Here is a 13,686-nt window from a genome sequence, read left to right on the forward strand (position 1 = left end):
GCAAAGAAAACTTTACCTGACATGGCAGCAGCAGAGTCATTAAGAATGCACAGCTGTATTGTAAACACGCCAGAGGGCCATTTACCATCCGAGGAATCTGTACAAGTCAGGCTCTACCCCTTCCTCATCTCCTACTGAGTGCTGACACTTGATCCAGCATGTTAAAAATAGGTACATTCTTGAGATACACACACACACACACACACATACACACACACACACACACACACTCACTCTCTCTCTCTCTCTCTCTCTCTCACACGCTCCCAAAGTTTGCCTCTGCATTCAAGTTGCCTGACGTCAGTCTCACACAGGATGACATACCACCACTGCAAATAACCAAGTTAACTATAGGTTTTGATTCTTTTTTCTGCCCTAAGGATTTCATCCCAAATGTGTATTTTTTTCTGACGTTTTTCCCCACCCCACAAAGAGCCCACATTGAAAGAGATGACACTTTAGAAGAATAAGAACATGCAGCTGTTTGTAACAAATTGACAACCTGCAAAACTTATGCTCATTTACATCTGCACTTTTATTTTTATTTATTTATTTATTTATTTATTTAGAGATGGAGTTTCACTCTTGTTACCCAGGCTGGAGTACAATGGCGTGATCTCAGCTCACCGCAACCTCCGCCTCCTGGGTTCAGGCAATTCTCCTGCCTCAGACTCCTGAGTAGCTGAGATTACAGGCAGGTGCCACCATGCCCAGCTAATTTTTTGTATTTTTAGTAGAGACAGGGTTTCACCATGTTGACCAGGATGGTCTCGATCTGTTGACCTTGTGATCCACCCGTCTCGGCCTCCCAAAGTGCTGGGATTACAGGCTTGAGCCACCGTGCCCAGCTGTACATCTGTACTTTTAATAGTACAGAGCAATCAAACAGAACCTGCCATCAGAATTTATAGAATTTTTTCACAATGTCTCCAGTATTTACCCCAGTTTCTCCTCTAAAGGATTGAAGGTACTTTGTAACTCTGTATATTTTTAAATATATGAAGATGTATTTGATATACAGAAATCAGGTTCTTTCTTCCTGTCCCCCTAAGAATAACGTTTGCATTATCAGCCCATTTTACTGAATTAGGAAATTAAAGTTAATTCTTTCCCACACTCTAAAAAAAGGGTGGGGGGCTGGTTTCTAACATACCAAGAACAAAAGGAGAATATCATTAAAAAGTGATTAACCAGAATGTCAGATTTTATCAACGTGGCAGAGCTACAGAGGATTTGTCAGGGAAGTACTGTTTATTCAGGCTAAAAAGGGTGCCAGGAAGGCCACTACCTGTGTAAACTTCTTAAACCCACTGCCCTTGTCAGTCCTCATTTCCATGATCTGAAATAGGGGTTGTGTTAGCTATTTCTATCAATAAGGGACATTAAAATTCTGCTGCATGTAGGTTTTTGGAGAGTGACAGAAAAGAAATTTTTAATTTCAGAAGCCTTAGGAAAATTGTCCACAGATGATGGCATCTATTAAATGCTGTTTGGGGTCTCAAAATCATAGTACAAACTTTAGATTGCATTCGCTTTACCCCCAAGAAAGACAATACAATACAGTTGAAAGACAATGACAATATAGTTAACAAAAAGAAAGAAAAATTAGAAATTTAAAACTTCAGTATTTTCATAGTTAACTACCTGGTTTTCTAAGCACTGCAGAATCATTTTATTACAGGTATTTGTGCTTTTCTTAAATACTGGTGCCTGGGCCCCTTTCTTCCAGCTCAATTATACAAGGATCCCTGAGTGGAGCGCCTAGGCATTACTATTTTTGAAAAGCTTCCCAATTTTGTGCAACTAAAGTTAAGAAGTCTTGCCCTATGGGAACTAACATGATAATAGAAATCATTTCATCAAAACCAAAATGAAACTTTTGGTATAGAAATGTAAATCAAATTTCGTAATAAAATGGTGGCTTTCCAAACTTGTTTAGAAGTGAAATCTTCAATCAAACAAAATCTTATATGAAATCCCTATAAACAAGATAGGTAAAAAGCAGTAATTTATACTGTCCTTTTATACTTTCGGTCTATACAATATTCATGGATTTTATAATTTTTTAATCATAGGCCACCCAGTGAGAAAAAATGCCATTTTATTGAACACAAAACCTGAAATTGAGGTTAAGGCTGAAAGGTCCAGTCCTATTAGGTGTTCCTCAGCATCTAATTTTTTCTATGGCCAATGGTTAAGATGATCAAAGTCTGATGCATATAAAAACAGCAGTGTGTGTAGCAGGATGAAATTAATTCATAAGTTCATGTAACAAATATCCATTATGTGGTTACTACACACTAGGTATTGCCCTCGGGTCATCAGAGAAATAAGTTGCAGCCTCTCCCTTGAGGAGTCTACTTAAGAAGGCACCTAATGGCAGAACAACAAGACAAGTACAATAATGGAGGTGCTGAGAGACACTGCATGGGAAGGAGTAGCTAATTCGGCTTGAGGAAAAATTCAGCATAACGTCATCAGCACAGGACAATTAAGTCCAGTCCTAAAAGTCTGAGCAGGATTTTTGACAGCCAAAAAAGAAAAGGAGGGACATTTCAGATAGAAGAAACTGAATGTGAAAAAAATTAAAACCCATAAATATAAACAGGGCTGGTGAGTCTGGGGGTTATGAGAAATTCTGCGAGGGACAGGAAGGGCTGGAAGATAAGGCCAAAAAGGTAACTGAGTCCAGGTTATAAGAAACTCTAGATGTCATGATACAGCTTAGACCAGTGCTGGCTAGCAGAAACACAAGGTGAATTAAACCTGTAATTTCAAACTTTCTAATAACCACATCTAAAAAGTAAAAAAAAAAAAAAACAGGAGAAATGTACTTAGTATTATTGAAAAAAGTATTATTTTAACATGTTATCAATATAAAAAGTATTAATGAGCTATTTTACATTTTGTTCATACCAAGTCTTTGAAACAGGGTGTGGATCTTACACTTACAGCACATCTCAATTTGGACAAGCCACATTTTAAGAGCTCAATAGCCACCTGTGGCTAGTGACTACTATATTGGAAAGCACAGGCTTAGACCTTACTCTGCAGCCAATGCAGACCAAAGGATCTGCTTGGCTTTGTTTCATGAGACAATAGCAACAATGTGGAGAAGCTGAAGCACGGGGTCTGAGAGAAGGCTTTTTGAGTCCATGCAAGGGACACAGAGAAGAACAACAACAAGGCTCAGATGAGGGCAGTGACAAGTAGGATGGCATGGAAGAGTAAGAGTCAGAAGATACTTGTAAAAGGAATTTAGAAAACTTTAAATGACTGTATGTGATAGATCACATGAAGGACTCACAGAACCATTAAATTTTTTTCACGCTAAAATTTGTGCCTAGAATTAAAGGTCACTGATTGTATATTTAATATGAAGTTTCATTGTTCCTTTCAAGCTTGCTTCCTTCTGCAGAAGAATGCAATATCACTTAATAAATATGTGCTGAGTACCCACCATATGGCAATGCCAGACACTGGGGAAGCAAAGCTATGACACAATTTTTACTTTCAAGGGGCTCAAATATAGTGGAGAAGACAAAACAAATTACAACAGAGCATTAAGTACATTAATAAAAAGATATGCAATGGGCCTACCAAATGTTCCATAAAGTAGAAATGTTTCATAGAATGTATTCAATGGCACTTGTGAGATGGAATGGGGCTTTCAGATAGTAAAGCCTGTATCAGCTGACTTTTTTTTTTTTTTTTTTTGAGACAGGGTCTCACTGCAGTTGCCTAGGTTGGAGTACAGTGGTATAACTTCAGCTAACTACAGCCTCGACCTCCTGGGCTCAGGTGATTCTCCCACCTTAGCCTCCCAAGTACCTGGTACAAGGTGTACACCACCACACCCAGCTAATTTTTTGGATTTTTTTTTTTTTTAGTAGAGATGCCATGTTGCCCAGGATGGTCTTGAATACTTGGACTCAAGCAATCCTCTTGCTTCAGACTCCCAAAATTCTGGGATTACAGGTATGAGCCACCATGCTTAGCCTCAACTGATTTTTAAAAGTAATTCAAAATAAGATTTACTTCTATGTATTTGGTTGCATTGTATTAAGAAAATCCTGATACTCCCAGATAATACAAGTAACACTCACTATCTGAATTTCTGCTCTCAAAACTCACATTTTCAGACAAATCTCTTGCTATTTGCTACTCTTACTACTTACTATCTGAAGCTGAGAAACAAAACTGACATGAATATAAGAAGTTTACATTCCTTTGCACTGGAATTCACAATGGAAAATTTCTGCACCTGAATTCTGGAAATGAGCATATTTGAATTGTAAGGCATAGTCATATTGGAAATTATAACAGTTCTTTAGTATTCCATTTTATTATCTCATGATATGCCTCAAACTAATCTAAAAGCTTGGAGAAAATGCAGTAGTCAAGAATTTTTATTTCAAATTTTAATCACTAATGATAATCTGACAACTATTTTAGGTAAAAGTCAGAGTATCCAAAATGTAGAGTGGGTAGACATGACCCTCTAACAGAATATATGTCACTAAGTGATGTGCATTGTGTTCACTTATTGTAACTGTTAATCCACACAGAAGCCAACATCCCACAAAGGTTCTGAAGCACTGCTTGGCATGTCATCAAGTGTGCTGAATATGTGTGACAAGAGGAATTTGCCTGTTCAATTTATGATCAGGCTGGACTATGAAAAATACTGGGATGGAACTTCCTAATCAATGATTCATTTATTTATAAGAAGTTCAAATGTATAAGCCCAAATGTATAACCCTGTTTCTACAGAAACAAGGATAAAACCAGGTGTCTAGAGATGAGAGCCAGGAGGATGGTGGTGGGAATAAGACGAGAGAGGTCAAGGGTGGCCACAGCATAGCAGCTTTAAGATCACAGCAAGGCTTTGGCTCCAAGAGAAAAATGGGGAGCTATGAAGAACTTTTCTTCAGGAGCCACACAGCCATCCTTGTATTTACAGACATTTGTGTTGGCTGTTTGGTTGAGCAGAAGCCCTACATGACTTGCCTCAAGAGGAGACTCCCTGACTTCTCAACTCCATTTTGGGCAGTGGTATGCTGCTAAATGTTTAAAAACAGGCTCTAAGGGTGAGGAGCACCAATTTGTAGTGTTTGTTGATTTACATGGTGTAAACTCTCCCACCATGGCTGATTTCAAGCTGCCAGCATGGCTCACTGAACATGGAGTTGTGAAGAGATGTGCATAAACGACTCACAATACTGACTCTAGTCCCAAAGTCACTGTTACCACTGGAACGTTTGAAAATAAGGGAGAATTTTGTAAATCTGATTTGAAATGTGAATGTTATTTTATAAATCTATATAAATGCAGTGTCTCCTATTGGTCTATTACCATTAATCAAATACAGAGTCCAAGACCTTGGATTTTTTTTTAAGAGACAGGGTCTCACTTTGTCATCCAGGCTGGAAGGCAATGGTGTGATCATAGCTCACTGCAGCCCAAACTCCTGAAGAGTTAATACAACAATAATATATTAACTTCATTTAGAGAAAATCCCATTAGTATTAAACTCCAGCTTCCTTTATTCAAAAAAATCTATTTAACTGTAGTTGGGATTCCTCTGTTATTGAATTTTTCTTCTCTTACTATAATTAACATCTTGCGCTCTCAAAAAGTATGCATTAACTAGGATTTGCCATGCACAGTATGTGAGGTTGCTACTCCAAGGGCTCACATAAATCCCAGACAGGCCATCAAGAAATGTGTGTGAATTGCAAGAACAAAAGTTTGAATCTATCTGAAGATGAAGTGAAGTTTGAATAAGGCCTTCATCAATTTGATTTCGCCATTAAGAAACTTTTCTTAGCCTAAAGCAATGTCCCTATTTCTGTCAATGAGATTGCAGTTTGTGAATAACATTTTAAAAGTGCAGTATTTTCTATCTACAAAAAGAAATTCTATGAATTCTTGATACACAGAAAATGTTTGCAACTACCAGGAGTCTGCTCCATGCATTCTCCCGTCTGCATGATCCCTCTGCAGTGTACCACCCACACTCAGACCCTGGGCAGCCAGATCAGCAAATGTGCACAAGCCTGCACTCCTGTCAAACAATGGGGTCTTTCAGGCCTTACAATCTTGTGAAGAAACAGGCTGAAACGTCATGGGAAAAATTAGGATATATTGGAGGAAAACAGCTCACAAAATGAGGGGTGGAACCACTTGCTCACATGTTCTAATTTCTGAACAAAGAGAAACAACAGTGACAGCCCCCTGCCTGCTCTGACCCTTCCATTTCAAAAGAGAGGCATCTTAACCCCTTTTTCTTTTCTTGGGGATTACAGCAGCAAGATGTAGACAAGACAGAATTAGAAATTTTTGAACCTAAAGAAGCAGAGTTAATTTCAAAAGCTTTACCCTCAAGAGAAGCATAATAACCAACCCATCTTACTAGCCTTGTTTGGTGATCCGAAATACCAACATAATTACAGACTAGCAATCAGCTAGACTTCAACAACCACACAAAGTAAAACAGAAACTCCTGATAAATCCTTTTTCTTTTTAAAGCTGTTCCAAAGTATTTTTGCTATTAAATCTCATGCAATAGCTAGCTCTATTCACTTCAGCAATCCTTCCTCATTATCTGCTATACCCAGTTTATACTTCTCATACCAGCCTAGCTAGCTGGCCTAGTGGCCGGCAATATTCCATTTGCCATCCCCAGCCTTTATCAAGAATTGTTCCACTTGTAAATTACCTGTCTCATTTTATCCACCAAATAACATCTCTCTCCATTTAAAAACCTATTTAAGACTTACTGCAAAAATGATTTCTAGAATAATCCAGTACATTTGCACACGTGCCAACAAATTTACACTTCTGCCTTAATATACTTTTATAATCCAGCTATATTTTCCAGTTGATTATGTTAATCTGACTTTACTAAAAATCTCTGTGGATAAAGTCTGAGTCAATTCTTATTTACATAATCTCCAACTTTCTACCATATCACTACCTATCTGTTAGATGTTATTAGCTGTTAAACACTATAGGCATGTCAGCTGCTGTCTCCCAGCAGTGAGTCTGATGGTCAGCCATTTTGGGAAAAGAACCGTAGGTGGTTTATTATTATAAAGCATTATGTGGAAGAGGTGTTTACTTCACTCTTGGAAGGAAAAAAAGCAACATGTATTAAAACCATAAAAATGTTTTTAGGCTGGCCATGGTGGCTCACACCTGTAATCCCAGCACTTTGGGAGGCCAAGGCAGGCAACTAATTGAGACTAGGAGTTCGAGACTAGCCTGAGCAACACAGTGAAAAGAAACTCTGTCTTGACTAAGATTATAAAAATTAGCTGGACTTAGTGGCACACACCTGTAATCCCAGCTATTCAGGAGGCTGAGGCAGGAGAATTGCTTGAACCCAGGAGGTAGAGGTTGCAGCGAGCTGAGATGGCACCACTGCATTCCAGCCTGGGAGACACAGCAAGACACGGTCTTAGAAAAAAAGTTTTAAAAGGTAAAACAACATAAAAAGAAATATTCTATAGTGGAAATAAGAGAGTCAAATGAGGCTGAGAACTTTACAAGGGGATCTTACAGACATGTCGCCAATATCACTGCATGAGTCTAAGTATAAGAACAACCTTTGGGGAGAAACCATCATTTGACAATGAGGTGCAATTCCAAGTCAGGTAGTGAAATGAGTGGAATTAAATGCAAATTAATCATACCAGCTGAAATGCAAGAGACACTATCAGAGAGTTAAAAAATGAGTTTTATCCATGAGGTGATTCCACAGTCTTCTCAAGTCAATACATCTGTGAATTCACAAACCAAGTTCTTAAACCACTGGTTCAAACTCTGCTGCACATCAGAATCACCTGGAGAGCTTTATAAACTCCCATTGCCGAGGTTACATCCCATACTAATAAAATCAGAGGTCAGGCACCATGGCTCACGCCTGTAATCCTAGTACTTTGGGAGGCCGAGGAGGGCAGATTACCTGAGGTCGGGAGTTAAAGACCAGCCTGGCCAACATGGTGAAATCCTGCCTCTAGTAAAAATATAAAAAAACCCAGCCAGGTGCAGTGGTGTGCATCTGTAATCCCAGCTACTCTGGAGGCTGAGGCAGAAGAATCACCTGAACCTGGGAGGTGGAGATTGTGGTGAGCCGAGATCACACCACTGCACTCCAGCCTGGGCTACAGAGGAAAAAAAAAATCTGGGGTGGAAGCCAGGCATCTGTTGCTCTTAAAGATCTCCGGGAGATTCCAACGTGCACCAAAATTTTAGAACCACTGTCCTAGACTCTATCAGTGCAAGATTTTGCTCAATGAGGAAAGAGCACAATAACTTATATTTAAGTTGGTGACAGCTAAAAGCAAAGGTTACCTCTAAAACTTTTAAGTAGAAAATCACTACTTTGGCTGCAACAAGGAGTGTGTGCTCTGATTCTCATAATTGGGGTATCACACAGTCTTTAAAAGGCCCTAAATGAACTTGTAGCTTTGGGATTTAGACTAGAGAGAAAAACTAGGCACAGTGGTAGATATGAGCCCAGATAACAACAACTGAATTGTTGTCCATTGTACTGTCAAGATATTCAGCTTGAGAGCCTACAGCCTGGATGCAAGTCCATGGTCAGTCATCTGCTGGCTATAGGGCTACAGGCAACTCTCCAACAACATAACCCTGGTATTCTATCTGAGGCAGTAGTTCCCTGCCCTGGCTGCATATTAGCAAACCTGGGTTTGGGACACAATCCCAGAGACTCTGACTGATCCGGAATGGGGCCCCAAGATCCTTATATTTCTAAACTTCCCCAGGTGATGGTTATGTCATATGAGTGAGGAAAACCACAGTCAGAGAGGTTTTGAGAAAGGGTGCTGAGGCCATGTGGGTTCAAATCCCTGCTCCGCTAGTTACTAGTTATGGCTCAGTTTCCTTATTTGTAAAAACAGAGATAATTGATAACACCTCCCTTGTTGTGAGGCTCGACTGATTGAATCCATTTAGTGACTTCAGTGGATTATTGTATGGATTTTGCATAACACCCGGTACATAGCAAATGCTCAATTTTATATTTATCACATACATCATACCTATACATGTGTACATGTGAATATGTCCTAAGGATTAAACAGCTTAACGTATATAAAATGCTTAGTACTGTCTCCATATAGAAAATGCTCAGTAAATATAAGCCGAGCTGATGCTGACGGTACTGGTAGTGGGACAATTTATTGCAACTGTCTGTATTCTGTCTGAAATGTCATCCTTTCCTCACTGCATGACAGTCTTTGCTTCAGAAAACCACAACTTTAAAAGGTATGGGGATAGGAACAAATCCTTTTTCTCTTTCTTTTAATTATTAAGAGGTCCCACTAACCATGAACGGTACTTCCACTGCAAAGTTATGATGGGAATGTGGGCTTAATGGCAAAGAAAAGCAATGTGGAGACTTGGCTCTGCCCCCACATGATGATAAATAGCAGAACTTGACAGCCAGAGGAAACTCAGCCCCCTCATTTCCTAGGGGAATGCAGAGTTGAAATGTGTTTTGCTCAAGATCACAGTGTGAGTGGCAGAACTGGGATCAGACTTAGGAACAGAGCTCTTTAGTTTCCAGGTGGCTTCCATTGATCATCCCTGGTGAGAAGCATGCCTGAGAGGTACATTATCATATGGAAGATGCCCTCCTTGTGGTCAAGGCCAATGCAGGGGATGAGGAATGTGGTACCTTGTTTCCCAATTGCTTCCTTCCTCTCTCTGCCGAATTCCTTTCCCTGGTCCAAATTCCACACCCTGCAGGCCATTTCCAGCTGAAATAGAGGTCACAGAGCACTAGAAAGCAGCTGTGGTTTGTTTGCGGCCAAACTGTTTCTTATGGATGTTCAGTTCCAATTTTATAACAGAAGATAATTATAAAAAGGGTTTAATTTCCCACATTTTCATTACATATAAACTGTTCAGGGATATGTCTATATTAATGGATATGTGCATACTTTTTATCTACCTACCAAGGACAGGAAATCCTGTCTTTCATTTTGTTAAGTCTCAGACTATTCCACCTGAGTATTTTTGCTGACAAATGTGACCTTGTCTAGGTTCTGTGAGAATTTAAATATTCTCTGAATGTCATTTCTACTTGACCTTAGCAACATGACTGAACTGCAAATTCAAATGCGACTGAGTAATGGTACAACATTCATATCCTGTTACCAAAACCTTCTACAATTCCAATCCAGTGACCCTGGGCCAGAGCCTAATCCAAGAGATCACAAAGCAACATCCTGATAAGTTGCCATGGCAACCCCTAGATGTTAGCTATTTCATGTCATCCCTGGGCAGCAAATTCTCATTTTTAGTCTACTCATATCCTACTATTTCATGTATAACAACCAACCAAAACACAACGTGAAATGTCAGCTGCCAAACATAGTAAGAGATGCCACTTGCTATTATAGTCAATAATAAAAGATTTCTAGTTACCTGTTTCAGACATATAGCAAATTACTGTGTATTCTAAGTCCACTGGGCTGGTCCTCAAAGTCAGGCTATTTAGTAACCAGACTTCCTCTGTTTTTATTTAATTAGTCAATATTTAAGAGAGCCTTGGAGATGAAAAGAATTCTAGTGAAAGCTAGGCATTATTACTTTCTAAACAGGAGGAAATGTACTGATTTTCAAACTTTCAATAGACACAACATATTTGGTGAGAGAGAGAGTGAGTGAGCATGTGCGCACGCACGAGCACCCAACTGTTATCCAAACCTTTTAAGGACACAATTATACAAGGGTGCCTTGTAAGATTTTCAATTCTTTATAACTGGAAGAGAGGAAAACACTTATTACTGAAATACAGATAATCAAAACATTTTGTTTTAATCAGCAGTTTCTACCCTTTTCTCATTCTATTTCAATTCACCGGGAGTGCTCTTTATCTTAAGTACAATGAGGTCAAAACCTACCTCTGCAGGTGTTTCTCCCTTACCTGTCTTAATCTGTGGCCCAGGTTAAGCATACCTGGGGGGAGGCTGAGCCCAAGATAGCCAGAAGTTCCACTATGAGTAGACTGATATAGAAAAATACCTCTTGAAACTCCCTTTAGTTGACAAAGCATTAAAATCACCTCTGCAAATAGCTGAAATTCTGCATTTATTTATATTTTCCCTGCTTATAATTTAGCAGAAATGTTAATAAGAAAAGAAATGTCCAGTAGATGAACAACAGTTCCAGAAGGAAAGAGAAATGGAGACCGAGAAAATACACAAGCCAGATTATCAATCTTGAAATAATCCAGAAGTAAACATGATAGATCATACCATGTGAGTTTTTCTAATCCTAAACACAAATGAAATATAAAGAGGGGTGCAATAGGCCTACATGCCAACTTTAAACTTACACTAACCAATACCTGAGTAGAGATGAAAACTATTTTTCTGCTAGAATTTTAAAAGAACTTTTCTCCTTTTAAGTTTTGAAAATTGATTCCCGTGATACTTCTCTTTCCATCTTCATAACAGCTGCCAAAAAGTTCAAAACCACATTTATGGCCTGTCTGTAGCAAGTCCTTAAATGGTCTTCTTGACATCTTTTATTAATTCCAAGCCTTATTTTCTCACTTTTTTTGTTGTCTGCTTTAGTGGGGAGTATCTCTGGAGCCAAATTAAACTTTTTACAATAATGTGGCAGTATTATTCAGTAGATAACCTTCATTAACCCTCAAATATGTATGGGAGCTTCTCTTCCAGACCATCTTTCTTTGATCCATGAGGCAGGACATTTCATGCTTAAACAAAAATTTGTGTCAATTCACAGAGAAGCTGAAACAACATCAATTTCTCATACTTGTGTTAATCACATTTTGAATTGATAAGCTAAAATAGAGAATAGAGGTATACTAGGAAGCTGGGATTATGATGAGGTGAGAAGCCACCTTTTTTTTTTTTAACTTGGGAGTTTGCACTCATGACTTTGGCCAGGCCCCAGAAGACAAATAAGTTCTCTGTGGTAAAGTATTTATTGGACCGACACCCAAGCCTTTCTTCTACGTGAGAATATCACTTTGGCAGATCTACACCAAAGCGTTCTTTGGGTATAAGTCTTCAGCCTGCCTTGGATGGATCTTTTCTGTTTCCATCTGCCTGTGCACACTGGCTGCCAGCCCCTCCACCCTCCAGTAAAACCTACTTGACTATTTACAGTGCTGGCATGGAATGACATAAATTTAGGTTCAAGTTTTACATCCTTTACTGGCTGTGTGACCCTGGACAAGGTATTAAATTCTGTGAGTCTCAGGTACCTCTCCTGATAATTGGGAATAATAAAGAGTCCCTTTTTGGGTTTATGTGAGGATCACATTAATGCTCAGAGGGTCCTCAACAAAACGCCTGGCACATCAAAGTCAATGCTCAAGAAATATGAACTAACGATTAGTATTACTATTATGTTATTTTAATTCTTTAAAGAATTGCTGGTGGCCAGTGTAAATTCTATGGTCTTTATCTCTCCTGATCCCACCCACAGGCTCATGTGACAATTTTCCCAGGATCATTTCAATTGTCTGTAATCAGAGAGAGTGGCAGCCACAGCCCTATGGACCAGGAACAAGACAGCATATCGGAGCAGAAAGAGAACCACCAGCCTTGGGACAGAATTATCCCTCATTTCACCCACACTGTCTGCATGTTTGTAAAATGAGTGCTTACAGAGTCAGATTCAGGGTTTTCCTAGTAGGCTCAAGAGCCCGTCATTTCTTCCGGGCTTTCACTGGCAGAGCAACAGGATGAGAACACTCCCTGCTCCTTATCACCACCTGCATCAGCAACGCTGAGGCCAGCCTCAGGGTCTTCTGGGCTGTGTGGATTGGGGAGCCAGTGATGTAGTTAAGTTTCCTGGAAATACAGGCAGCAGTTTCCTGTGGCTTCCTCTGTTTTTGATGTAGAGATGAGCACAGGTAAAAACTAAACACATCAAGGATCAGAGCTTCAGTCAGTGGTACAAGTGCGGAAAAATACTGTCATTTCCTCACAAACAGATTCAGAAGCGCAAAGTATAAGCCACCTTCCAGAGATCATGCTCCCTAGCAAGGACCTGTACAGTAGGGCTGTGAGGTGACAGTGAATAGATGGGCATTTCCATGAATTTACTTGCTTACCCAAGTGATCAAGCACCAATATTTCCATCATGGAGGTCAATGTTTTGCATAAACCTTAGCCTGAAAAAGCTTTGGTCTGGTCACAGAGCTTCAGTCAAGACTTCTACAGAATTTGCGGCCAGGTCAGAAAAAAAGGTCACCCTCAGAAGTGGAAAGCAGTACAAATTTTAGTTAAAATTTTAGATGAACTAAACTGTTCATATAACTATTCTAAAAGATAGCTTAGAATTAAATAAAACAATGTGCACTACATTTGGGAAATAGCCAGGTTCACAGAAGGGGGTCACAGTGTAACCTTAGAACCAGAATGGAATAAAGAAAATTATATGTGTTATGGTTATACCATAACCTGCTGAGGAAGGAACAGCAGCAGCAGGATGTACAGTTTGCAAAGAGTAAGTTTAAATCAGAGTGAACCCAGATGGTGCTGGAGGCAGGCAGCCTGGGGCCAAATCCCACCTTTGCCACTCACTAGAGCTGGGCGACCTTGGGCAAGTCATTTAAACTTCTACTTCTTCATGTGATTTTTGTTTGTCCATCACTGGCTCCCGTTCCTTTGT

The 13,686-nt window shown here is 39.5% G+C and overlaps 1 protein-coding gene across 4 annotated transcripts in view; it reads right to left on the reverse strand.

Annotated features, from left to right (window-relative positions):
- Positions 1–13,686, reverse strand: part of BACH2 (BACH transcriptional regulator 2) — a 396,617-nt gene that overhangs the window by 322,477 nt on the left and 60,454 nt on the right. For 2 of the 4 annotated variants that reach the window (XM_054254269.2, XM_054254270.2), the window contains exon 1: positions 17–136. The exons of the other annotated variants lie outside the window; for them this stretch is intronic. The gene's annotated coding sequence lies outside the window, so the exon portion shown is untranslated. Of the gene's footprint in view, positions 1–16; positions 137–13,686 lie in introns of those variants that run through there. 4 annotated transcript variants of the gene reach the window in all.

The sequence above is a fragment of the Callithrix jacchus genome, chromosome 4, assembly GCF_049354715.1.
Source record: "Callithrix jacchus isolate 240 chromosome 4, calJac240_pri, whole genome shotgun sequence".
Taxonomy (NCBI): Eukaryota; Metazoa; Chordata; class Mammalia; order Primates; family Cebidae; genus Callithrix; species Callithrix jacchus.